Source organism: Pseudophryne corroboree, chromosome 4, assembly GCF_028390025.1.
Source record: "Pseudophryne corroboree isolate aPseCor3 chromosome 4, aPseCor3.hap2, whole genome shotgun sequence".
In the NCBI taxonomy this organism is placed as follows: Eukaryota; Metazoa; Chordata; class Amphibia; order Anura; family Myobatrachidae; genus Pseudophryne; species Pseudophryne corroboree.
In genome coordinates this window covers 490,094,809-490,122,598 of record NC_086447.1, presented here as the reverse complement: position 1 = coordinate 490,122,598, position 27,790 = coordinate 490,094,809, and the positions used below count along the sequence as shown (strand labels likewise).

At 46.3% G+C, this 27,790-nt stretch overlaps 1 long non-coding RNA gene across 1 annotated transcript in view; it reads right to left on the bottom strand.

Moving 5' to 3' along the window:
• LOC134911529 (uncharacterized) overlaps window positions 1-25,305 on the bottom strand; it is a 146,597-nt gene extending 121,292 nt beyond the window's left edge. Inside the window, exon 1 of the long non-coding RNA XR_010176643.1 lies at window positions 25,173-25,305. This is a non-coding gene — a long non-coding RNA (uncharacterized LOC134911529). The remainder of the gene's footprint in view (window positions 1-25,172) is intronic.
• Window positions 25,306-27,790: the final 2,485 nt, after the last annotated feature.

The following is a 27,790-nucleotide window of genomic DNA, read 5'->3' as shown; positions in this document are numbered from 1 at the left end:
CAGCTATAGGGGAAAAATCACTGTGTGTAGTGTGTATCCCTGCATTATATAGCGCTCTGGTGTGTGCTGGCATACTCTCTGTCTCCCCAAAGGACTTTGTGGGGTCCTGTCCTCAGTCAGAGCATTCCCTGTGTGTGTGCGGTGTGTCGGTACGGCTGTGTCGACATGTTTGATGAGGAGGCTTATGTGGAGGCGGAGCAGGTGCCGATAAATGTGATGTCACCCCCTGCGGGGTCGACACCTGAATGGATGGACATGTGGAAGGAATTACGCGACAGTGTCAACTCCTTACATAAAAGGTTTGACGACATAGCAGATGTGGGACAGCCGGCTTCTCAGCCCGTGCCTGCCCAGGCGTCTCAAAAGCCATCAGGGGCTCTAAAACGCCCACTACCTCAGATGGCAGACACAGATGTCGACACGGATACTGACTCCAGTGTCGACGACGATGAGACTAGTGTACATTCCAATAGAGCCACTCGTTATATGATTACGGCAATGAAAAATGTGTTGCACATTTCTGATATTACCCCAGGTACCACAAAAAAGGGTATTATGTTTGGGGAGAAAAAGCTACCAGTGGTTTTTCCCCCATCTGATGAATTAAATGAAGTGTGTGAAGAAGCGTGGGCTTCCCCCGATAAGAAACTGGTAATTTCTAAAAAGTTACTAATGGCGTACCCTTTCCCGCCAGAGGATAGGATACGTTGGGAGACATCCCCTAGGGTGGATAAAGCGCTCACACGTCTGTCAAAAAAGGTGGCACTACCGTCTCCGGACACGGCCGCCCTAAAGGAGCCTGCGGATAGAAAGCAGGAGGCTATCCTGAAGTCTGTATATACACACTCAGGAATTATACTGAGACCGGCTATTGCTTCAGCATGGATGTGCAGTGCTGCAGCTGCGTGGTCAGATTCCCTGTCGGAAAACATTGATACCCTAGACAGGGACACTATTTTGCTAACCGTAGAGCATATTAAAGACGCTGTCTTATACATGAGAGATGCACAGAGGGATATTTGCCGGCTGGCATCTAAAATAAACGCAATGTCCATTTCTGCCAGGAGAGGATTGTGGACTCGGCAGTGGACAGGAGATACAGATTCTAAAAGGCACATGGAAGTTTTGCCTTACAAGGGTGAGGAATTGTTTGGGGATGGTCTCTCGGACCTCGTTTCCACAGCGACAGCTGGGAAGTCAGCATTTTTACCCCATGTTCCCTCACAGCCAAAGAAAGCACCGTATTATCAGGTACAGTCCTTTCGGCCCCAGAAAGGCAAGCGGGTTAGAGGCGCGTCCTTTCTGCCCAGAGGCAGAGGTAGAGGGAAAAAGCTGCAACATACAGCCAGTTCCCAGGAACAAAAGTCCTCCCCCCGCTTCCTCTAAGTCCACCGCATGACGCTGGGGCTCCACAGGCAGAGCCAGGTACGGTGGGGGCCCGTCTCAAGAACTTCAGCGACCAGTGGGCTCGCTCACGGGTGGATCCCTGGATTCTACAAGTAGTATCTCAGGGGTACAAGCTGGAATTCGAGACGTCTCCCCCTCGCCGTTTCCTCAAATCTGCCTTGCCGACAGCTCCCCCGGACAGGGAGGCAGTGCTGGAGGCGAATCACAAGCTGTATTCTCAGCAGGTGATAATCAAGGTACCCCTCCTTCAACAAGGACGGGGTTACTATTCCACAATGTTTGTGGTACCGAAACCGGACGGTTCGGTGAGACCCATTTTAAATTTAAAATCCTTGAACACTTATATAAGAAGGTTCAAGTTCAAGATGGAATCGCTCAGGGCGGTGATTGCAAGCCTGGACGAGGGGGATTACATGATATCACTGGACATCAAGGATGCTTACCTGCATGTCCCCATTTACCCTCCTCACCAGGAGTACCTCAGATTTGCGGTACAGGACTGTCATTACCAATTCCAGACGTTGCCGTTCGGTCTGTCCACGGCACCGAGGGTATTTACCAAGGTAATGGCCGAAATGATGATACTCCTTCGGAAAAAGGGAGTTTTAATTATCCCATACTTGGACGATCTCCTTATAAAGGCGAGGTCCAGGGAACAGTTGTTGATCGGAGTAGCACTAGCTCGGGAAGTGCTACAACAGCACGGCTGGATCCTGAATATTCCAAAGTCGCAGCTGGTTCCTACAACGCGTCTACTGTTCCTGGGAATGGTTCTGGACACAGAACAGAAAAAAGTGTTTCTCCCGGAGGAGAAGGCCAAGGAGTTGTCATCTCTAGTCAGAGACCTCCTAAAACCAAAACAGGTGTCGGTGCACCACTGCACGCGAGTCCTGGGAAAGATGGTGGCTTCTTACGAAGCAATTCCATTCGGAAGGTTCCATGCAAGGATCTTTCAGCGGGATCTGTTGGACAAGTGGTCCGGATCGCATCTTCAGATGCATCGGCTGATAACCCTGTCTCCAAGGGCCAGGGTGTCGCTGCTGTGGTGGCTGCAGAGTGCTCATCTTCTAGAGGGCCGCAGATTCTGCATACAGGACTGGATCCTGGTGACCACGGATGCCAGCCTTCGAGGTTGGGGGGCAGTCACACAGGGAAGAAACTTCCAGGGAATTCTGGAACTAAGGGCCATTTACAATGCCCTAAGTAAGGCAAGACCCCTGCTTCAACACCAGCCGGTGCTGATCCAGTCAGACAACATCACGGCGGTCGCCCATGTAAACCGACAGGGCGGCACAAGAAGCAGGATGGCGATGGCAGAAGCCACAAGGATTCTCCGATGGGCGGAAAATCATGTGTTAGCACTGTCAGCAGTGTTCATTCCCGGAGTGGACAACTGGGAAGCAGACTTTCTCAGCAGACACGACCTCCACCCGGGAGAGTGGGGACTTCATCCAGAAGTCTTCCAAATGGTTGTACACCGGTGGAAAAGGCCACAGGTGGACATGATGGCGTCCCGCCTCAACAAAAAGCTAAAAAGATATTGCGCCAGGTCAAGGGACCCTCAGGCGATAGCTGTGGACGCTTTAGTGACACCGTGGGTGTACCAGTCGGTTTATGTGTTCCCTCCTCTTCCTCTCATTACCAAGGTACTGAGGATAATAAGAAGGAGAAGAGTAAGAACTATAATCATTGTTCCGGATTGGCCAAGAAGAGCTTGGTACCCAGAACTTCAAGAAATGATATCAGAGGAACCATGGCCTCTGCCGCTCAGTCGGGACCTGCTGCAGCAGGGACCCTGTCTGTTCCAAGACTTACCGCGACTGCGTTTGACGGAATGGCGGTTGAACGCCGGATCCTGAAGGAAAAGGGCATTCCGGAGGAAGTCATCCCTACGCTGATTAAAGCTAGGAAGGAGGTGACCGCAAACCATTATCACCGCATATGGCGTAAATATGTTGCGTGGTGTGAGGCCAAAAGGGCCCCAACGGAGGAATTTCAGCTGGGTCGATTTCTGCACTTCCTACAGTCAGGGGTGACTATGGGCCTCAAATTAGGTTCCATTAAGGTCCAGATTTCGGCTCTGTCGATTTTCTTCCAAAAAGAACTGGCTTCACTGCCTGAAGTTCAGACGTTTGTTAAAGGAGTGCTGCATATTCAGCCCCCTTTTGTGCCTCCGGTGGCACCTTGGGATCTCAACGTGGTGTTGGATTTCCTTAAGTCACATTGGTTTGAGCCACTTAAAACCGTGGAACTAAAATATCTCACGTGGAAAGTGGTCATGCTGTTGGCCTTGACTTCGGCCAGGCGTGTGTCAGAATTGGCGGCTTTGTCATGTAAAAGCCCTTATCTGATTTTCCATATGGATAGGGCGGAATTGAGGACTCGTCCCCAATTTCTTCCTAAGGTGGTATCAGCTTTTCATTTGAACCAACCTATTGTGGTGCCTGCGGCTACTAAGGCCTTGGAGGATTCCAAGTTGCTGGACGTAGTCAGGGCCCTGAAAATCTATGTTTCCAGGACGGCTGGAGTCAGGAAAACTGACTCGCTATTTATCCTGTATGCGCCCAACAAGCTGGGTGCTCCTTTTTCAAAGCAGTCTATTGCTCGCTGGATCTGTAGTACGATTCAACTTGCACATTCTGCGGCTGGACTGCCGCATCCTAAATCTGTAAAAGCCCATTCCACGAGGAAAGTGGGCTCTTCTTGGGCGGCTGCCCGAGGGGTCTCGGCTTTACAACTTTGCCGAGCTGCTACTTGGTCGGGTTCAAACACATTTGCTAAATTCTACAAGTTTGATACCCTGGCTGAGGAGGACCTTGAGTTTGCTCATTCGGTGCTGCAGAGTCATCCGCACTCTCCCGCCCGTTTGGGAGCTTTGGTATAATCCCCATGGTCCTTACGGAGTCCCCAGCATCCACTAGGACGTCAGAGAAAATAAGAATTTACTCACTGGTAATTCTATTTCTCGTAGTCCGTAGTGGATGCTGGGTGCCCATCCCAAGTGCGGATTGTCTGCAATACTTGTATATAGTTATTGCCTAACTAAAGGGTTATTGTTTGGAGCCATCTGTTTGAGAGGCTCAGTTGTTATTCATACTGTTAACTGGGTATAGTATCACGAGTTGTACGGTGTGATTGGTGTGGCTGGTATGAGTCTTACCCGGGATTCCAAATCCTTTCCTTATTGTGTCAGCTCTTCCGGGCACAGTTTCCTAACTGAGGTCTGGAGGAGGGGCATAGAGGGAGGAGCCAGTGCACACCAGGTAGTCCTAAATCTTTCTTAGTTGTGCCCAGTCTCCTTCGGAGCCGCTATTCCCCATGGTCCTTACGGAGTCCCCAGCATCCACTACGGACTACAAGAAATAGAATTACCGGTGAGTAAATTCTTATTTTCAGCACCTATGATTGCTGATTATTGGGCATCTCAGCCCTTACACATTCAGATGCTTGGATGCAGGGCCGGTGCTAAGGTGTTCGGCGTCCCCCTGCAAACTATAAATTTGCGCCCTCCCACAATTTACAAAGGGACACCCCACATAATGCCCCCTATAGCAGTGACGCTTATACACATAACGCTCCCTGTAGTAGTGCTGCTTATACACACAATGAACCCTGTAGTAGTGACGCTTACACATGTAACGCCTCCTGCAGCAGTGACACTTTTACAAGACTCCCCCTGCAGTAATGATGCTGACACACGTAACGTCCCCTGCACCAGTAACGCTTACACACGTAACGCCCCCTGTACCAGTGACGCTTACACACGTAACGCACGCTGAACCAGTGATGCTTACACACGTAATGCCCCCTGTACCAGTGACAGTTACACACTTAATGCCCCCTGTATCAGTGACGCTTACAAACAAAATGCCCCCTGTACCAGTGATGCTTACACACGTAACGCCCGCTGTACCAGTGATGCTTACACACATAATGCCCCCTTTACCAGTGACGCTCTCACATGTAACGCCCCCTGTACCAGTGACTCTTACACATGTAATGATCCCTGTACCAGTGATGCTTACACACGCAGCGCCCCCTGTACCAGTGACACTCTCACACGTAATGCCCCCTGTACCAGTAATGCTCTCACACGTAATATGCCCCCTGTAGCAGTGCCGCTCTCTCACACGTAATGCCCCCTGTACCAGTGTTGCTTACAAACGTAACGCCCCCTGTACCAGTGACACTCTCACACGTAACGCCCCCTGTACCAGTGCCGCTTACACGCATAACGCCCCTTGTACCAGTGATACTCTCACACGTAACGCCCTCTGTACCAGTGCTGCTTACGCACGTAATGCCCCCTGTACCAGTGACGTTCTGACACGTAACACCCGCTGTACCAGTGACGCTCTCACACGTAACGTCCGCTGTACCAGTGATGCTCTCACACCTAACGCACCTGTACCAGTGATGCTCTCACACGTAACGCCCCCTGTAGCAGTGGCGCTCTCACACATAACGCCCCCTGTAGCAGTGACGCTCTCACGTGTAACGCCACCTGTAGCAGTGACGCTCTTACACGTAACGCCCGCTGTTGCAGTGATGCTCTCACACGTAACGCCCACTGTAGCAGTGACGCTTACACACGTAACGCCACCTATAGCAGTGCCGCTCTCACACGTAACGCCACCTGTAGCAGTGACGCTTACACACATTATGCCACACAGTCACACATACATACACACACACACACACACACATACATACTGTACATAAATTACACACATACACAGTCACACATACATACACACACTTACCTAAAGAAATCTGGCAGGCTGGGGATGTAGCAGCTCATCCTCCTGTTTAGCAGGGTGCTGCAGCATGTTCCCGTGTAGCTCCACCCCATTTTGGGTCACTTGTGGCCACTGCACTGTCACATGGAAGGGGAGGTGAGAGGAGGCTTCATGCTGCCCTAAGCAGCAGCTGTACCTCTGAGTCTCTGGCAACCTGGTCCACTACATGAATCTCCGCCCCTCTTTGCATGAGGCTCCGCCCCCTTTTCTGACTAACACTATCAAGTGGGAGAGGACTGGAGGATTGCCTTGAAGCTGCCAGCGCCGCTGACTGTCACACAATGTGAAAGGGGCAGCAGCTGGCAGCAGCAGGGGGACAGGCGCAGTGGCAGCACAGGGATGCAGTGCAGGGAGAGCGGCTCTCCGATCCGGCACCTACATACACTGCATCCCTTTGCTGAGCAGGTAGCGCCGGGCCTGCATTAATACACGGATGTGGTATGGATGGTTGACCACACTAACTGTAGGTTGACAGTGTGTAGGTCAATCACTATTGGTCGACAGTAGCTAGGCCGACATGGATTCTAGGTTGACAGGGTTTCTAGGTCCACATGTTCTAGGTCGACTGGTCAAAAGGTCGACATGATTTTTATTTTATTTTTGTGTTGTTTTCTCCGTACAGTGACCAGGAATCCCAATTAGTGCACCTTGTTCATTCACCATGCTTTGGGCAGGTTACTATTCCCAATCGTAGTCCACGTGGATCATTAAGTATGAATAAGTTAAAAAAAAGAAAAAATTGTGAAAAACTCATGTTGACCTTTTGACCTGTTGACCTAGAGTCCCTGTCAACCTAGAAACCCTGTTTTAGTTACTGTCGACCAATAGTGGTCAACCTGGACATTGTCAACCTAAGTGTGGTCGACCTAGAGACCGGATACCGGATGTAATGCAGGGGGATGGCTTTGTAATACCATTCGAATGAAGTACCAGACACAGATGGTATCCGGATGATTGATAGACAGTGTCTAGTTAGACAGTCAATAGATAGACACCATAGGCTAAATGTAATAGGGTGCGGTTTCAGAAAACATGCAATTTTTACCGCAAATTCGCCAAAGCATCGCAATCCCCCCAACTAGTCACCCCTGATAGCCGTGAAAGTGTTAAAAAATAATACTGTCTTTTGCTGTGGAACTACAAGTCCCAGCAAGCCTCCCCCACATGCTGGTACTTGGAGAGCCACAAGTACCAGCATGTGGGGAATTAACGGCCTGCTGGTACCTGTAGTTCTACAGCAAAAGAAATATTAAAATAAACACACAGACACCGGGACAGTAAAACTTTAATAAAACATACTTGCACACTCACATACATACACACACTTACACATACTTACCTACATCCAACGTAGCCATTCATGTCCACTTGTCCCGTAGCATCCACGATCGCTGTAAAGAAAAATAAAATACTCACCTACCCCTTATATCTAGTCCTCTTCTTTCCAGTAGGGAATCCCAGGGGTTAACAAAAAAAATTAGAAAGCCAAACCCTCGAACTGAAGGCGGTCCATGTTTACACATGGATCCCCTTTACGCGAATGCTGGGACCCCCAGTGACTCCTGTCACTTCAGGAGCCGCCAGCCAATCAGGGAGCGCCACGTCATAGCGCTCTCCTGATTGGCTGGCGGGTCCCGGCCTGTCAGTCAAGCAGAGGCCATAGTGTATAATGAAGGAGTGCACCCTCCATTATACTCTATGGTGGGAATCCTGCGGTCTGCGGTAGACCGCAGTGTTAATTGAGGTCACACTTGTGGGTTTTACTGTGACAGTGTCTGTGTGACTGTGTTTATTTTAATATTTATTTTGTTGTAGAACTACAGGTACCAGCAAGCCTATTAATTCCCTGCATGCTGGTACTTGTGGTTCTCCAAGTACCAGCATGCGGGAAGGCTTGCTGGGACTTGTAGTTCCACAGCAAAAGACAATATTATTTTTTAACACTTTCACAGCTATCAGCCCGGCACCCACCGCCCAGGAGTGCTGGGGACAGCCCCGGGCTTCATCCCTGGCCCTTGGGTGCCTGGTGGGAGGGACCCTTTATTTTAGGGGTCCCCACTCCCCCATGGAACCCCGGCCAGGGGTGACCAGTTGGGGGTTTGTGATGCTTTGGCCGTAGGGACCTATATAAAAGGGTCCCCTGGCTGCGGCATCACCTCCTTGGCTAGTGGAACCCGGTGCTGGTTTCAAAAATATGGGGGACCCCTACTTCTTTTGTCCCCCGTATTTTTGGAACCAGGACCGGTCCAAGAGTCCGGTGCTGGTTGTTTAAATACGGGGAACCCCCTATCAATTTTTTCCCTATATTTTTGCAACCAGGACCGCCTCAAAGAGCCCGGTGCTGGTTATGCTTTTGGGGGGGGGGGGGACCTGCACGTTGTTTTTTTTATATTTTAACACTTTCTTTACTTTTACAGACAGAAGCATGCACGGATCACACTGACCTGTGCATGCTTCTGACTAAGTAATAAAAACATAACTAAAAACCACATGTTTTTATTATTAAAAATCACATGTTTCTTTTACTAAAACTCACCAGAAATCGCATGCGAATTCCATTTTAACCTTAAAATTTGCACCCTATTACATTTGCGATTTTTAGTAAAAACTCGCAAGTTACAAACGTGCGATTTGGTGCGATTTTATAGACACCCAAAAAATTGCACCCTATTACATTTAGCCTCATATGTTAGACCAGTGGTGGCCAACGCGTGGCTCTTGAGCCACATGCGGCTCTTTCTTCATTCAAATGTGGCTCCCAACACTCAGTCACGTGACCACAAGAGATCTGTAAACTGCTGCACTCCAGCCAGACATGCAGCAGCTCTACATAGACTGAGAACTGAGGGAGCCAAATACACATGGGGGAGCTGGCTGGAGTGACACAGGCGGGTGCTGGCTGGAGTGACACAGGCGGGTGCTGGCTGAAGTGACACATGGGGGAACTGAAGCGTATTATGTGAATCTGGCTTTCAATACAGTATATTTTATGCGGATCTAGCTTTTTCAATTATTTGATGTAGAAGTGGCTTTTTCAATGTATTTTATGTTGGATCTGGCTTTTTCAATGTATTTTATACCAGGGGCGTGGCCTAGCAGGCACAAGGTCACACCCCATTTTTGCAAGTGCGCCTTCGGCTCGAAGTCGGCTCTTTGATGTACCTAACAAGATTTCTTGGCTCTTTGTCTCTGACTGGTTGGCCACCCCTGTGTTAGACAGACATCATGTCTACATGGTCAAAAGGTCGACAGGGTCAAGAAGTACACAGTACAAATGGTCAACAGGGTCAAAATGTTAACATGAAAATGGTCGACCTAAAAAAGGTAGACGCATTTTTTTTACAATTTTATATGTTTTTGGACTTTTTCATACCTTTTCTATCCTTGTCGGCATAGAGGTGGTTATAAACCTTGTGGCAAGTGCAGCAAGCCACCGAGCCCAAAACGTGGCAAGCAAAGTGAGCCCCCTGAGGGGATGGCTTTCTACAATTAGGGGTTTCAGATGACAAAACTATCCACACAAAACCCAAAAATGCAAAAAATTGGTGTGTACCTTTTTTATGTCGACCATTTTCATGTCGACCTTTTGACCCTGTCGACCTTTTATACTGGCTGCTTTTTTCATGTCTACCTTTTAACCCTATCGACCTTTTGACTGTCCAACATGTGGTGTCTATCTATTGACTGTCTAACTAGACACTGTCTATCTATTATACCACACCCGAGACATGGACACGACTGCCCCGAATCAGGCCCTATTTTGTTTGCAGAGAATTGAAGTTTCCCTGCTGGGGTGTACTGTAACAGTTGAGGATTTGTGTGTGAAATTAATTATGTCTATTTTAATCTGTGTAACTGAATGTGGAAGAGTCTGATGGCATAAAAGTGCATACAGAGAAGTCTGATGGCATAATAGTGGCATGTGGAGGAGTCTGATAGGCATAATAGTATAATGCGGAGGAGTCTGATGGCATAATGGGGGAGTGCAGAGTGCGGAGAATTCTGATGGCATAATAGTGGCATGTGGAGGAGTCTGATGGCATAATAGTAACACTTGGAGGAGTCTTATGTCATAATAGTGGCATGTGGATGAGTCTGATGGTATAATAGTGGCATGTGGATGAGTCTCCGTTCTGTTCTCGCAGGGGTTCTGTCTGTTTTTTATGCCACCTATTTTAACATAGTATCTACACCTATATCTACTCTTTCTGCCTTTTGTAATTTACCTTTGTTGGCTTGTGTTTATGTTCATTCCTGTTTTATGGTGTGTCAATATATTAATCTCCATCACTATATTAAATTTCTCTTGTACTTAACCACTGACTCCCTTTCGCCTGCTGTTTCGCCCACTGTTCCCCTTTCTCCTGCAGTCTGTCTCTCCCAGTGTCCCATGCAGTCTATTACTGTCCCCCTTTCCCCTGCCTGCTCTGTCACTGTCCCCTTATCCCCTGCAGTCTCTCTCACTGGGGTAGATGTAAAAAGTGGTGGTACAGTAAGTGTCAAATGTGTTATAACCAGCGCTGTTTGACATTTACAACAATCCTGAGCAGGTGTGAAAGTAGATAATATTGAAATAAATCACCTTTCTCTACGGTATCTGCCAACATCTAACAATTTTGCAGTCACCTTATTGTTTTATGGCGAATAAAAATCATTCAGATGTATTAGAAAAATTATATGTGCACTTTTGTGTGCTAAAAGAAAATCCAGGGCCACTTAAATGTGTTCCCCCCCCCCCCCCTCCCAGGATGAAAGTTGCCAGCCAGACCCTGATAGTATGGTAAGTCTGTTTATAACGTGCATCCGGAAAGTATTCACAGTGCTTCACTTTTTCCACATTTTGTTATGTTACAGCCTTACTCCAAAATTGAATAAATTCATTCTTTCCCTCAAAATTCTACACACAATACCCCATGATGACAATGTGAAAAAGTTTTTTTGAGATTTTTTGCAAATTGTTAAAAAATAAAAAATTAATAAATCACATGTACATAAGTATTCACAGCCTTTGCGCAATACTTTGTTGATGCACCTTTGGCAGCAATTACAGTCTCAAGTATTTTTGAATATTATGCCACAAGCTTGGCACACCTATCTTTGGGGAGTTTCGCCCATTCCTCTTTGCAGCACCTCTCAAGCTCCATCAGGTTGGATGGGAAGCCTCGGTGCACAGCCATTTTCAGATCTCTCCAGAGATGTTCAATCAGATTCAAGTCTGGGCTCTGGCTGGGCCATTCAAGGACATTCACAGAGTTGTCCTGAATCCACTTCTTTGATATCTTGGCTGTGTGCTTAGGGTCATTGTCCTGCTGAAAGATGATCTGTCGCCCCAGTGTGAGGTCAAGAGCGCTCTGAAGCAGGTTTTCATCCAGGATGCCTCTGTACATTGCTGCATTCATTTTTCCCTCTATTCTGACTAGTCTTCCAGTTCCTGCCACTGAAAAACATCCAGGTGGGCTGCCATGTGCTTTTTACTAAGGAGTGGCTTCCGCCTGGCCATTCTACCATACAGGCCTGATTGGTGGATTGCTGCAGATATTGTTGTCCTTCTGGAAGGTCCTCCCCTCTCCACAGAGGAATGCTGTAGCTCTGACAGAGTGACCATCGGATTCTTGGTCACCTCCCTGACTAGGCCCCTTCTACCCCAATCGCTTAGTTTAGACAGACGGTCAGCTCTAGGAAGAGTCCTGGAACTTTTTCCATTTATGGATGATGAAGGCCACTGTGCTCATTGGGACCTTCAAAGCAGCAGATATTTTTCTGTACCCTTCCCCAGATTTGTTCCTGTGTGCCTTTCCAAATCATGTCCAATCAACTGAATTTAGCCACAGGTGGACTCCATTTACTGTGAGCTGTAGGAACATCTCAAGGATGATCAGTGGAAACAGGATGCACCTAAGCTCCATTTTGAGCTTCATGGCAAAGGCTGTGAATACTTATATACATGTGATTTCTTAGTTTTTTGTTTTTAATAAATCTGCAAAAATCACAAAAAAAAAAATTTCACGTTGTCATTATGGGGTATTGTGTGTAGAGGGGAAAAATGAATTTATTCCATTTTGGAATAAGGCTGCAACATAACAAAATGTGCAAAGAGTGAAGTGCTGGTAATATTTTCCAGATGCACTGTAAGTCATATTATAGGTTAAATAGAGAAATCCATTAGATAAAATGAAGTTAGGAATAGTTTTGTGTTATGAGAAATAGTACAGTATATAGGAATACAGTAAAAATACAGTAAAAATCAGAATGAAACATGACTTATTAAGTAAGTAAAATGCCATAAAGTAAATACCATAGGTTTTCCTATCTCCAGCCGTTTGCGATACCATTGCCCAAAGACAGTTAATATTTCCAACAACAAGGAAGGCAAAAAGATTGTGTTTCATATATTCCTTCTCTCTATTAAAATGTCACAACTTTGTTTGGGCTAAAGCAACAAAAATAAATTTAAAGATATGGAATGTCGCCACTGCTGATTTGGACAAATGACGGACAGCACTCATCTGCTACAGACTCTATAATTGAAGGTTACACTATAAATATTGTGTTGCAACATTGTGAAGAAATGAAAGAAGACCACAGCACAAATAAAGTACACAGCCCTCTGTGAATCATAGAGAGGTGCTGCAGGCGACAGAGATTCCAGAGAGGTGAGTATTGATAAAAATGGGTGATTGGTGTCTAGTGTGGGACCCCTGGACCCATTATAGATACGCCACTGACTCTAAGACATCAACCCATATAGACAGCAATATAATAAGACATCAACCCATATAGACAGCAATATAACTACAAACAAGTTATAGTACTTTAAATGTCTTTAGTAATCAAAATAATTTTCACATGGATACTGCATCATCAGTAATAATCATTGATCATATTAAATTAGGACACAGTAATTAAGAGTTTGGTAAGACATATTTTAAACTATATCACTATTACAATAGTTTTCATTGTTATATTTATAGTTCAAATTATGGGTAGAATGAAACAAAATGTAATGGTTAGAAGAGATGTTTTAAATGTATTGGAAACAGTAACATTAGTTAATATGTGGTCAATTATCGGGATTTCTCTTGTCCACAAGGGGGCGACTGTTACCACATAGGTAATGGTTTAAGTAAAATATTATTTAGTAGGTAATATTAGGATTAGAGGGAAATAGTTTGAATTCAAATATAATTGATGATTAAATGTGACTTTAACCATAGTGAATAGTCAGTGGTTCCCAAACTGGGCACTTGCATGGGTGCCTCAGTTTGGTGATCCAGGATGAATTCCAATTATTTATGGTCAATGTAATACAGTAGGTAATACCAGTGCTTGTGGCTTCCAATTATAAAATATGAGGGGTGTGCACTGTGCAGTAAGTTTCCAGACATGCAGTGCATAGATAGACACAGTAGCGGATCTTGCCACGGGCAAGCAGGACTTTTGCCCGGGGCGCTGCCTTCCGTAAGGACGCCGGCGCCATCCGGAGGGCGCCGCACCATGGCAAGATCCGCCACTGTGCCCCCTGCAGTGCCCCGCTGTGCCCCCCGCTTTGAAGGGAACCAGACACGTAGCGTCTAGTTTCCCTTCATGGAGAGTACCTTTGTTGTGCGGTGCGTGATGACGTCATCGCGCACCGCACAGCAAAGGTCCTCTCCATGAAGGAAAACTAGACGCTACGGTCTAGTTTCCCTTGATGGAGAGGACCTTTGCTGTGCGGTGCGCGATGACGTCATCGCGCACCGCACAGCATAGTGGCACAGACACTAGGGGTCATAATTGACCTCTAGTGTCTATGGTGCTCTATGGGAGAGACGTAATAACGTCTCTCCCATAGATCGAGGAGAGGAGAGAAGAGCGGCGCCTGCGGAGGAGGTCTGCAGCAGTCTGGATCAGGAACGGGGATAGTAAGTATACTTTTTTTATTTTATTTTTTCTTTCAGCGGCGCTACAGGGGGCACAAATGGGGGGCGTAACTGACCACGCCCCCATTTGAAGCCATGACCCTATACTTTGCCCGGGGCGCCACAAGGGCAAGAACCGGCCCTGAGTAGACACAATCTGACTGTCTGGTAGTGAGCGGTAATCTCTGTCTAAAATATTTGTATAATGTCAAGGCACAGAATCGTATATAAGCAGCACTGCACATAAAGAAATCAGCATGTTCATTTCCTTCACAAAATAGTTATGGAGCTCAACGGAGGCCACTGGAGAGCTATGATCTTCTACAACTACAAGAGTGGTCTGCGACAATAGGGGAGTGTTGACCGACTGCAAGCTGCTTTAGGGGAGGAAGTACTGTCCTGAACCACTGTGGTTGAGTGATTAGTAGAATTTTGGCATGGGAGACTGTTCCTGGAAGACGAAGAGCAATGTGCCTGACCTGTGTCCTTCTCACTAAGGAGAACATTGCTGCCGTGCAGGCCATAGTTGAGGTGGATATCAGGGTGACCGTGGCACAGACAGAGAATGAAAGAGGCATCTCATGAAGATCCATCTGCTTGAAAAGCCTCAAATATCTTAGCCTGAGCATGGTTCCTGCACGCTGTCAATCAACTTGCGTATGCCTAGCGATAAAAAAAAATTGCTGGATTCTCTAGCAGTTTGGCCTCACATGTACGCACTACGATCCGTACGCATGCTCAGTCGATCACTGATCGGCCACCTTGCAAATTCGCACAACAGCGAACAGGTCTGAATCGGGCCCATTGTTAGGTAGCGGCATTATTAGCCTCCAGTAATAAAGCAGACATCAGGTATTTCTGTGTAGCTGTAGGTGGTGTAGTACAGTGTGAATGAGTAGATACTGCAAAAAGCAGATCAAAAGCCCCTGTAGAAATCTACAAACCGTAAGCAACTGACATCCATGACAGTCCTTTATTATTCATCATAACTCTGCTGGATCTTGAGGCGACTTTTGCGCTACTCTATTAGATGTATAAATTATTCATTGTGTTTAAATCAGTTGCACACAGTTTTCATGATTTTTCTATTGAACATATTAATCAAATGTTCACTGTGAAAAATTGTGTAGACCACAATCCCCTAGGACAAACCACTCCTGTAAAGCTAGGTACACACCAAATAGATAAGACAAATGCTGCAAGATCCAGAGTACTGTATATCCACTATCCTGTATTTACACACTACATAATTATTGTTCCTAAATGAATGATACATTTCTTGAGGGATGCTTTTACAAACAGTTTGTCGGATGATATCTGTACATACTGCATTTTTTACGCAAGTGTTGGAAGCCATTTGCAGACGCTGTCCAAGAACTCACGCACATGGTGAACTTCTCCATCTTGACAATGCACCTGCCCACAAGTCCAGGAAAGTGGTGGAATACATCCAGGATATTGGTCAACTACCGTACAGTTCAGACCTGGCACCTTGCAACGTCTTTGTGTTCCCGCAAAACAAGTGCAAGATGCGTGGAATTAGTTTTGATTCACCGGAAACTGCAGTGGAGACCTTCATCCACAGCATGTTGAAGACATACCTGCTTCAGACTGCTCCAGCTGCTTCACCAAGTAGTTTGAGCGCATGCACCTTTGCATTGACTGCTCTGGTAAATACTTTGAAAATATTTAATGTTAGTTTGGGCCCGATTCAGATTTGCTAGCAAAGCAAAAAAAGTGCACAACTGGATAAAACCATGTTTCACTGCAGGTGGGGCAGATGTATCATGTGCAGAGAGATTTAGATTTGGATGGGTTATATCGTTTCTGTGCAAGGTAAATACTGTCTGCTTTTGCATGTAGCCCCCAAATGTTAGATAGCTTTATTTTTACACTGCAATTTAGATTTCAGTTTGAACACACCCCACCCAAATCTAACTCTCTCTGCACATGTTATATCTGCCCCACCTGCAGTGCATCATGGTTTTGCCCAGTTACAGTATGTGGGGGTTTTTTTGTTTATTTTTTTTTGCTTTGCTAACAAATCTGAATCAGGCTCTTTGTTTGTAAATATACTTTTTGTGCATCCAGAAACTTATTGCACACCTATCGCAGGTGGACACATGGAAGCGAATCCTGTCCCCCACCACATAACTGAACCTAAGTATGACATCAACACAATTTACTTCATTAAATATGTTGTGGGGTTTTTTTGAATTTCACAAAAAGAAACTTTTCGTCTAGGAGTGGCGTGAAAATAATTCTGATACTCTAGGGTGCCGTGATTTAAAAAAGTTTGGGAACCCCTGGAATAGTATATATATTTTGTAGTAAGGACAGGGCCGTTTCTAGCCAATTTGGCCCCTAGTGCGAGATTGAAAAATGCGCCCCCCCCCCCAAAGATATAGAGGAACACCATGCGCGCGCCTAAGGCGCGCGTGCTCCCGGCAAGGGGGCGTGGCCTCGTTAAAATGGGCATGGCTTTAAGATGGGCGTGGCCTCATCTGATCTCATCATCACGGCCACCACAGGATAAAAAAAAAAAAAAAAAAGGCCTCATTTTACACATTACAGCAGGCACGTGACCCCATTTTACACAGCACGGCAGGCAAGTGTCCCCATTTTACACATTGCGGCAGGAAAGTGTCCCCATTTTACACATTGTGGCAGGAAAGTGTCCCCATTTTACACATTGTGGCAGGAAAGTGTCCCCATTTTACACATTGTGGCAGGCACGTGCCCCCATTTTACACAGTACGGCAGGCAAGTGTCCCCATTTTACACATTGCGGCAGGCACGTGCCCCCATTTTACACATTGCGGCAGGAAAGTGTCCCCATTTTACACATTGCGGCAGGAAAGTGTCCCCATTTTACACATTGCGGCAGGAAAGTGTCCCCATTTTACACATTGCGGAAGGAAAGTGCCCCCATTTTACACATTGCGGAAGGAAAGTGCCCCCATTTTACACATTGCGGCAGGCACATGTCCCCATTTTACACAGTACGGCAGGCAAGTGTCCCCATTTTACACATTGCAAGAGGCAAGTGTCCCCATTTTACACATTGTGGCAGGCACGTGCCCCCATTTTACACAGTACGGCAGGCAAGTGTCCCCATTTTACACATTGCGGCAGGCACGTGCCCCCATTTTACACATTGCGGCAGGAAAGTGTCCCCATTTTACACATTGCGGCAGGAAAGTGTCCCCATTTTACACATTGCGGCAGGAAAGTGTCCCCATTTTACACATTGCGGAAGGAAAGTGCCCCCATTTTACACATTGCGGAAGGAAAGTGCCCCCATTTTACACATTGCGGCAGGCACATGTCCCCATTTTACACAGTACGGCAGGCAAGTGTCCCCATTTTACACATTGCGGCAGGCACGTGCCCCCATTTTACACATTGCAAGAGGCAAGTGTCCCCATTTTACACATTGCAGCAGGCATGTGCCCCCATTTTATACATTGCGGCAGGCACGTGTCCCCATTTTACACATTGCAACAGGAAAGTGCCCCCATTTTACACAATACGGCAGGAAAGTGTCCCCATTTTACACAGTACGGCAGGAAAGTGTCCCCATTTTACACATTGCGGCAGGCACGTGCCCCCATTTTACACATTGCAAGAGGCAAGTGTCCCCATTTTACACATTGCAGCAGGCATGTGCCCCCATTTTATACATTGCGGCAGGCACGTGTCCCCATTTTACACATTGCAACAGGAAAGTGCCCCCATTTTACACATTGCGGCAGGAAAGTGCCCCCATTTTACACAATACGGCAGGAAAGTGTCCCCATTTTACACAGTACGGCAGGAAAGTGTCCCCATTTTACACATTGCGGCAGGCACGTGCCCCCATTTTACACATTGCGGCAGGAAAGTGCCCCCATTTTACACAGTACGGCAGGAAAGTGTCCCCATTTTACACAGTACGGCAGGAAAGTGTCCCCATTTTACACATTGCGGCAGGCACGTGTCTCCATTTTACACATTGCGGCAGGCAAGTGTCCCCATTTTACACAGTACGGCAGGCAAGTGTCCCCATTTTACACATTGCGGCAGGCACGTGCCCCCATTTTACACATTGCGGCAGGCACGTGCCCCCATTTTACACATTGCGGCAGGCATGTGTCCCCATTTTACACAGTGCGGCAGGAAAGTGCCTCCATTTTACACATTGCGGCAGGAAAGTGCCCCCATTTTACACAGTACGGCAGGAAAGTGTCCGCATTTTACACAGTACGGCAGGAAAGTGCCCCCATTTTACACATTGCGGCAGGAAAGTGCCCCCATTTTACACAGTACGGCAGGAAAGTGTCACCATTTTACACAGTACGGCAGGAAAGTGTCCCCATTTTACACATTGCGGCAGGCACGTGTCTCCATTTTACACATTGCGGCAGACAAGTGTCCCCATTTTACACAGTACGGCAGGCAAGTGTCCCCATTTTACACAGTACGGCAGGCAAGTGTCCCCATTTTACACATTGCGGCAGGCACGTGCCCCCATTTTACACAGTACGGCAGGAAAGTGCCCCCATTTTGCACATTGCGGCAGGAAAGTGCTCCCATTTTACACAGCACGGCAGGAAAGTGTCCCCATTTTACACATTGCGGCAGGCACGTGTCCCCATTTTACACATCACGGCAAACAACAGTCCCCAATTTACACATTCCGGCAGACTGCGTCCCCATTTTACATATTACGGCAGGCAAGTGTCCCCATTTTACACATTCCGAAGACAGGTGTCCCCAATTTACACAGTACGGCAGGTGGTGGTGGTGAGGGGGGAGGGAGGGAGAGAGAGAGAGAGAGAGAGGGAGAGGGGCTGACTTACATTTGAAGCGGTTCTTCCTGCTTTTCAGCCGTCTCTCCCTCGTCTGCGCGGCGCCGGCCGGCTTGACTCCCCCTTCTCCCTCCTCCCGAGCGCCCAGCTCGGGGGGTGGGGTTTCGCGGAATGACGTGATTGTGTTGTGACGTCACGACGCAAACGCGTCATTCCGCGAAACCCCGCCCCCCGAGCTGGGCACTCGGGAGGAGAGCGGAGGGGGGATTTAGTGCTGAAGAAGTGCCGTGGCGGGCGCCCCGTGCGGTTGCACGGCTCGCCCGCCGCAAGAAACGGCACTGAGTAATGAGTAGATGAAATAGTTCTGAATGACTAATTGAAATGTTTAGGTAATTACGTATGCTAAAAATAGTAACCATGGCAACAACTAAAAGTAATGACACTGATAGTAGGGCTATGGTACTGATTGGGATTACCAACATGGAAACTATGATCCTACATTATGATCACACATTACAGCACATGATGTTATAGTTTATAAAGACTATCAAAGACTGTGAAAAGATAAATGAAAATATTGGTCAAATAAATCATAATAGCTTATAAATAGTTTTTTCTGTGTGCGATGTGACCACAGTTCGCAGAGACTAGCAATCGCATGTTACCAGAAATGCAGTCATGTGTAATTGCTTCATAATATCAAAAAATGTAGCAGCTTCGCTTGTATTAATATCACTTTATTTCCATAGAGACTTGTACAGTAAAATAATACCCCTTTTACACTCGCATGAAAATCCCGGGATATTGCACGTGAACGCGCATCATCCCGGGTTTTTTGTCAGTGTGAAAGGGTACAGGGACAATTTCCCGGGTCGAGCATCCCGGGATCTCAACCCAGGTCTCGACCAGGGTTGAATCCGGGACCGTCCCGGGAAGCTGGGTAGTGTGAAAGGGCCCGTCCCGGGATTCACTACCTGGGACTGTTAAAAGGCCACCGATTGGAGCTTTCATGGGCTCAGAAAAGATGATGTCATCTTCCAGAGCCCTGGGGGGCGTCCTGGATGCGTGTGAGGAAGGCAGCATGGCGACCTGGACAGACCAGGAGGTTAGAGAGTTGCTGAGCATTAGGGGAGAGGAGGAAATAATGAGGCAGATCACAGGCACAGTTAAAGATGCAGTGATTTATAAAAACATCTCCAAGATGCTGGAAGCCAGGGGAATCATCCGCACAGAGCAGCAAGTGTTAAACAAAATGAAAACTCTTAAAAAGCAGTTTCTGAAGGTGCATGACAACAACAGGAAAAAGAGCGGTGTTGGCCGTATCGACTGGCAGTACTATGACATCTGCACCAATATCTTTGGAAACACAGCTATATGCAGTCCGGTGAGTCTGTCTTCCAGTTCACAGTACACTGCTACAGAAGGCACCCCAGAAGAGACACAGACAAGCAGTGACGTCTGTCCGTCATCCCCGTTGTTAATTGACGACACACCTGAGGACAGCGACACATCCTCCCAGCCGTCCATAAACACATCCAGAAACGACAACAGCATAACTGCAACCATTGAAGACGTCGTGGATGCTCAGACCAGTGACAGTGGGACTGTACAAAGTACCGTCACCCCCACCCCAACTTTACAGAAAAACAGTAAGTACATGTTTAGAAATTAACACTCATAGCACAAATCTACAATTGTTAATCATCCGGTTATGTGTGTAGTATGAGTGGCCAGTGTGGCGGCAGCGTGGCGAGCGCAAATGAGCCCCTTGCAGGATCACTACGCTCATCACGCTGCTGGCACGGTGGCACCCTTTGCAATTTCTGCCCCCACCCAGGGGGGCTTTGCATTTTTATAAATAGTTCAATGTTGCAGAGTAGCTAGTGTGTAGGTGGATTAATGCTACAAACACATGTTTGCTAACGCTACTATTTTTATATACGCTCATTTTGTATTTCTTCTCTTCACAGTTTACACTGTACCGCCTAGAAGGAAGAAACTGAGCAAAGCGGAGCAAGTGGCTAAAGCCATGTCAAATGTCCTTGTCGACCAACTCCGAGAGATGGACGCTACAATGTCCGCACAGGAGGATGCAAGCAGGGTCGGATCTAGACTTTTCTTTTAGGGGGGGCGGTTTACGGTTTAGTCTTGACCCCTCCCCTCTCCAGTCCCAACTCCTCCCCTCTCTCGTCTTGACTCCTCCCCTCTCATCTTGACTCCTCCCTCTCCAGTCCAAATTCCTCTATCACACAAATAGGTATAATTGCAGGTAAAGGATTTGTTAGTGGATGTTAGGTATAATAATCACTTCTACAACACATCAAAGCAAAGTTCCCCAATATGACATCTATCCAAATCCCTCCTTATGTTCATCATAATGTATGACACAGTTGTGATACCTACAGTATAAAAAGTTATAATCCAGTATAGCAAAAGAAAATTAAATAAAATAATAAAATCATTAAATAAAAACAAAATGTCTGGAGTAATTATTTGCATCTATTTCTCATCTTAATATGAGGTACTGATATAGAGACAGTCAATCATCAAGGTTTATATGTCAACGTCGTTATGAAATACAGTATTATCATAAACCTTGATGATTGACTGACTCTATATAAGCGCATTATATTAAAATGAGAAACAGTAACAATACCTATAATTCCTTTCTTTGGGATACTAGCAACTTGTATGGATACAAATGGTAACAACTGGCATACTATGTGTTACTGAACCAGGAAGGGAAGACACATTATAATACCCTGTTATATTATTATAATAAGGGGAACTGCTGAATAGTACCAAGGGGATTTTAGGCACAGAGTCTTGGAGGGTTAGGCCAATTATTTGATAATCCCACACAGTACTCAACACTTGCCAACCCTAACAGATGAATTCCACATTTGTAATTGTCCAATAATGGAGTTTGAGACTAACCAGGATTAAGTGATGCTGCTTTCACATCGCAAAACCTGCTTTTGAAACGGTTCTTTAAATGGTTCCTAAAACGGGTCTAAGCAGTTAAACCCTCTTCACATCGCATGCTGTAACCAGTATATTACCATTTCATTACCGTTTTGGTACCTTTCACACTGAACCCGTTTGACCCATAGAAAACAGTGGTTGTCATTATAAATGGACTTTTCTGTCCCACACATTATTAATAATTATTAATTAATTAATAATAATTTGGATAGTCGTACGATGGAACCCAGCAGCTTGAAGCATTTTAACCATGTTTTTATATATGAGTGCATCCTTGACTGTCCCAGTTATTTGTCTGCAGATTTCCTCATCCCCTCTGATTCTTAGCAGCTCCCTCACCTCTTCATCACTCCAAGTTGCCATTGTATAATATATTTGCAGTAAGAAAACGCTTCTAAACCCACTCTCATGTATCTCAAGTGTTTTTCCTCCAGCTTCGTGCTTCTGGCTGGTGACATCACACATGGAGATAGCCTATCACCTTCTGTGGCTTGGAAATACCATTTCTGAGCCTTTCATACTGCACAGTGAAACGGTTCTGAACCGGGTAGGACCCTGCTTTTTAACCGTTTCAAAATACCAGTATTTTGAAAACGGTAAATTCAAGGTGGCCCTTTCACATCGCAGCTAGAACCGTTTTGCAAGGCAGAAAAATCGGCAATTTACCGGGTTAAAGCTGCGGTGTGAAAGGGGTATGAGAGTACGTAATACTCGCAGAAGTTCACCCAAGGATTAAAATCCCTTTTGCATCTACAGTATGTGCCACATATGTTTGGGAAATCCCCCACCACCCTTTTTTTCCTCCAGAAATATGTTGCTAGTATACCAAAGATCTCTGATACAGATAATTTAAGGAAATATAGGTATTATCACATTGTTGTATAGAATTTAGCCAGTGCTACTGCATATGTATGTTGTTCATAAATATACCACTTCAGATACAGTGGATGTCATACTTCTTATTAGGCTCATTCAGTTATACCCAAAATGGAAGGGTTAAGCAAATATAGTGAAGTGCTGTTTAATAATTGTAACATTTCAGCCAAACCTGAGCCTGCACCAGTGGGAGAACCTAGGACTTGCACTGTTTCAAGTGCATTCTGAACTGTTTAAAAACAGTTCATGTCTAGCTGGTAATTGTCAAAATTTGGCCACTTGGAAATACCTGTAATCTGTGTGGAGTTTATATGTTTTTGTTTTTCTCATATTAAATCTTACAATTATTAAACAGTATTTCACTATAATTGCTTATCTCTTACATTTTGGGTATATCTCAGGGCTGTTTCTAGCCAATTTGGCTCCCAGTGCGAGATTTAAAAATGCCCCCCCCCCCCCCCCCCACACACACCTAGATAAAAAAAAAACAACTTGCGCGTGCACCCGGCAAGGGGTGTGGCCTCATCTAAATGGGTGTGGCCTCATTTAAATGGGCATGGCCTTGTCTGAAAAGACTACCTCACAATCCAGTTTTTGACCCTGCTCCAACAGATCACGACCACCACAGGAAAAAAAAATTCTACCATATTAAGCCCCACACAGTAATGCCCCCTGCACCATATTATGCCACACACCGCAATGCCCTTGATACGTTAAATCCCCACACTACGGCAGGCAAGAGTCCCCATTTCACACATTACGGCAGGTGTCCCCGTTTTACACAGAGAGAAAGAAAGAATACTTACAGAGGCGATTACCGCTCTTCGGCCCGCCTCACCAGTCGCTCCTCGCGCTGGCCTTTCCCTCTTCCTAACTTGGATCCCCCTCTGTACTCCGCTCAGGGGGGGGGGGGGGGGGGGGGGGTTCGCGTTGTGACAGGTTACTCTGGGAGAAATAGGAGGGGGAAGCAGGGAGCCACAGTTGGGGCCGCGGCGGGCGCCCAGTGCGGTTGCACTGATCGCCTGCCCCAAGAAACGGCCCTGGTATATCTGAATGAGCCTAATAAGAAGTATACTATGAGATATGACATCTGCTGTATCTGAAGTGGTATATTTATGAATGACCTACATACTGTATGCAGTAGCACTGTATAAGTTCTATTCAACCTTTTTTGGCACATATTTGGTGAAGATGTGAGGATACCTTTAAGTAAAATATTGAGCTCACCGAGCTGCTTTTTTCTGCTTGTGCAGGATTGTCTATTTTATATATCTATTATTAGATTGTTATTGTTTCTCATGTTAATATGAGTTTCTGATATAGAATAAGTCAATCATAATTAATCCAGGCATTCTGCTTTAATTTAATATTTTTTTGCTATACCCCAATATTAGGGAATTACAACTTTGTATACTGTAGGTAACACAACTGTACATGACGTGTCATAAATTATGATGAACATATGGATGGTATAATAGAGGGCCATCAAAATATGGCATTTGCGGCAACAACAGTGACAAGACATTGGGCATAATTCAGACTTGATCGTAGCCATGCAAAATTTTGCACGGCTACGATCAGTTACTCATACATGCGGGGGGAACGCCCAGCACAGGCTAGTCCGCCCCCGCATGTCTGTCTCTGCCCCACTGTACAAGTTCAAAAGCATCGCAGAGCGGCAATGCTTTTGTACTTGATGAGTAGTTCCATACCAGCGCAGCTACTGCGCACATGCAGGGAGCTACTAGTCACTGACCGGGTCACAGCAGCTGCGTGTGACGTCACGCAGCCGCCGCAGCCTGCCCCCCGCACGGTCCAGGCACACCTGCGTTGCCCGTACCGCACCCCTAAAAAGGTGTCCAAATGCCACCGGCCCGCACCCTCCTGCCCAGCGACCGCCTCTGCCTGTCAATCAGGCAGAGGCGATTGCAGGGCTAAGATGGCCGTCGGCTGTCTGGCATGCGCCGGCGTATGCGCAGTTCAGACCTGATCGGCTGCTGTACGAAAATGCACAGCAGTGATCAGGTCTGAATTAGGCCCCTTGTCTGTAATGACATCAGTTATAAGAGAGTGAGGCTCCCCAGGACACACCATATCAAGCAACTGAAATATTTTTAGGGATTCCGACAGATGTCATATTGGGGGACTTTGATTTGATGTGTTGTAGAAGTGATTATTATACCTAACACCCACTAACAAATCCTTTACTTGCTTGTCTTGCAATATATCCCTACCAGCTATTAGGGTGCCATTTATAATCAAGGGATCTCTCCCACTGATATATAAACTGTTTGATGCACATTATAGGGACCAATGCTATACACTACTACAGACATCCTCTGTTCTACTGTGTTGCACATATGGGAGACTCAACCTGTAATACCCTGCCTAGGGAATATAGCACTAAGATCTCTCACTGGCTGGTTCCTCTGCAACAGGCTGGTAAGATGGTCCCTCTTCCACAGGCTGGTCAATGGTACAGGTTGGCAGGAAAGTCCCTCTGGCAGCTGGCTGGTCTCTGGGTGCAGGAATGCAGCATGCTCTCACTGTGAAGCAAAATCAACACACTATAACTTTCTATTAGCCCACTAGCCTGTCATATAAGTGAAGCCACGCCCCCCTACACACAGCCACTTCCTGGATCTCCTGTTATCAGCACTTTGGAGACACCGGGGAGATGAAAGCAGTCTCAATCAACAAACAATATTGATTAACTGCTGTGCAGGCCAAAGGTGTGAGTGGGGAGGAAGGGGCACCTGCTGTGAGCTGCTGCGACTCACACCACTGACTATAGCTGATAGCCAGCTGAGATAGGAAGGGGTTAAGGAGCAGGACTTCACAGACAGTTTGTCTGTAGGCAGGAGTGTGCTAGGGTGGGCGACCGCCCCCACCGCCCCCCTCTGTATCCGTGCCTGGATGCAAGGCTCGACAGGTTTCTAGAGGCAGAACGCCAAATGCATGATGCATTTCTTTCCCAAGTCATGACAATGCAGGAACGCATGAGTAGAGAGCAGTATGACCGGCACAGGGAAATGCACCAAATGAACATGGCGTTCTATGAGCGTATGAGCAATACCTCAAGAGCACCAATCCAACACCACAACTCACAATACCCTGAGCAGGGTTTTTCATCATTTAATCCTGGCCCATACTATGCCCCAAATACTGCACCATCTAGCGCGCAAAGCACAGAGTTTACTGTATTGCGCAATTTGCCGTGAAACACAGTGAATTTCTTATTGTTGTTATTTGTTGTTAAATAACCACAGTGTGGTCAGTGTTTATGCACAACTGTTTGTGCATTCTTTAATTTTTTTTTCTATGTTCTGTTTTGTATAGTGTCTACATTAAAGCACTTTTTATTTTTTACGCAGTAATGATATACTGCAGGGACACTGTGGTGTTGTATCTACAAGCCTACCAGTGTTTTTTTTTTTTTTTTTTTATGCCAATCAAAACTTGATTGCAAATCTATGCATAACATTCCCACTTGTGCGTAACAGTAGACCATGTTTTCAGTGTTTTCTACATTGTTTCTCCATATATACACAGTTGCTGGCAATGTGTTTTTTTTTTAAATCATAAATATTGAAACCAAAGATCAAAGGTGGAATACAAAATAAAAAAAATGTAATTCACCAAACATGTTGTGCTGATTCTTAAACACTATTGTACCAGTGCTGCAAGGTTGGACGTAATAGTGTGGCGTATTTGTTCTGCAGCGGAGTTTGAGGCAGTCCCAAACAAAGCACCTTCCACATGTGGGTTCATAACCTCAGGGTCCAGCACAGTCCACTCAGGAAGGAATACCTCATTTTTCAGTTCACAGATGTTGTGCAGTATACAGCACGCAGCTACTACATTAGGCATATTCTTTAGGTCCACATCATTGCGCTTCATCAAACAACGCCATCTTCCTTTTAACCTGCCAAAGGCGTTCTCAACCACCATCCTTGCTGAACTCAGGGTGTGAGTATAGGTTTGTTGCTCTGTGGTTAACTGGACCTGTTGGGTGTAGCCTTTCATAATCCAGGGGCGTAAAGGGTATGCAGCATCCCCGATGATGTGGACAGGGATCTCCACCCCATTCACAATCTTTGCACACTCTTTGGGGTACAGCCAGCCTCCCTGCTTCTCCTCTACGATGTTGTACAGGTCAGAATCGGCAAGAACTCGGGAGTCATGAGATCGGCCTGGCCAGCCAATAAACACATCTAGGAAACTAAAGAACAGTAAAATTTAAAAAAGTTAGAATGTAAAACTCACACATGCAACTCCTCCCACCACCCCAAAAATAAACACTTACCAATATTTGTGGTCCACAACAGCCTGTAATATGATGGAGTGCCAGCCCTTCCTATTAAAATAGTCAGCATGGTTGTCACGTGGGGCAATAATGGGGATGTGTGTCCCATCAATCGCTCCTCCACACTGCGGATAGCCTCGCTTCACAAATCCTTTGATGGTATCCTGTAAGCGCTGTCCTTGTGGTAGAGATATGAAGCGCTTGTATAAGGTAGATACAATTGCTTTAGTCACCTGGTAGACTATGACACAGCAGGTGGAGATCGCAACACCGAACAAGCATGAGACTGAGCGGTACTCTCCTGGGGTAGCATACCACCACAATGCAATAGCTAGCCTCCTGCGTGCCTCGATGGGTCTCCTAAGCCTGGTGGTCTGCATGTCAAGTGCTGGCGTAAGTAATTCCAGGATGTAGTCAAAGGTTGCACGAGACACACGGAAGTTAGCCATCCACTCCTCATCCTGGTAAGCTTCCACGGTCCTCATAAAGGCTTCTCCGTGCCGGCGATCTCTGGACCAAAATGAGCGGTTAGGCACCATACTCACGCTCAGGATGGTACTCATCCTGGATGATATGAGGGCTCTCCTCCTGCGCAAATATTGGCGGCGACTAGCAGCCCTATCCACCATAAATTGCGCCCTCCTCATAAAATATATGTGCAGTATACTGCACAGTGTGACAAGCTGCATCATGCTGTCACTGGCTGTATGAAACTTCTGCAAAGCAGAA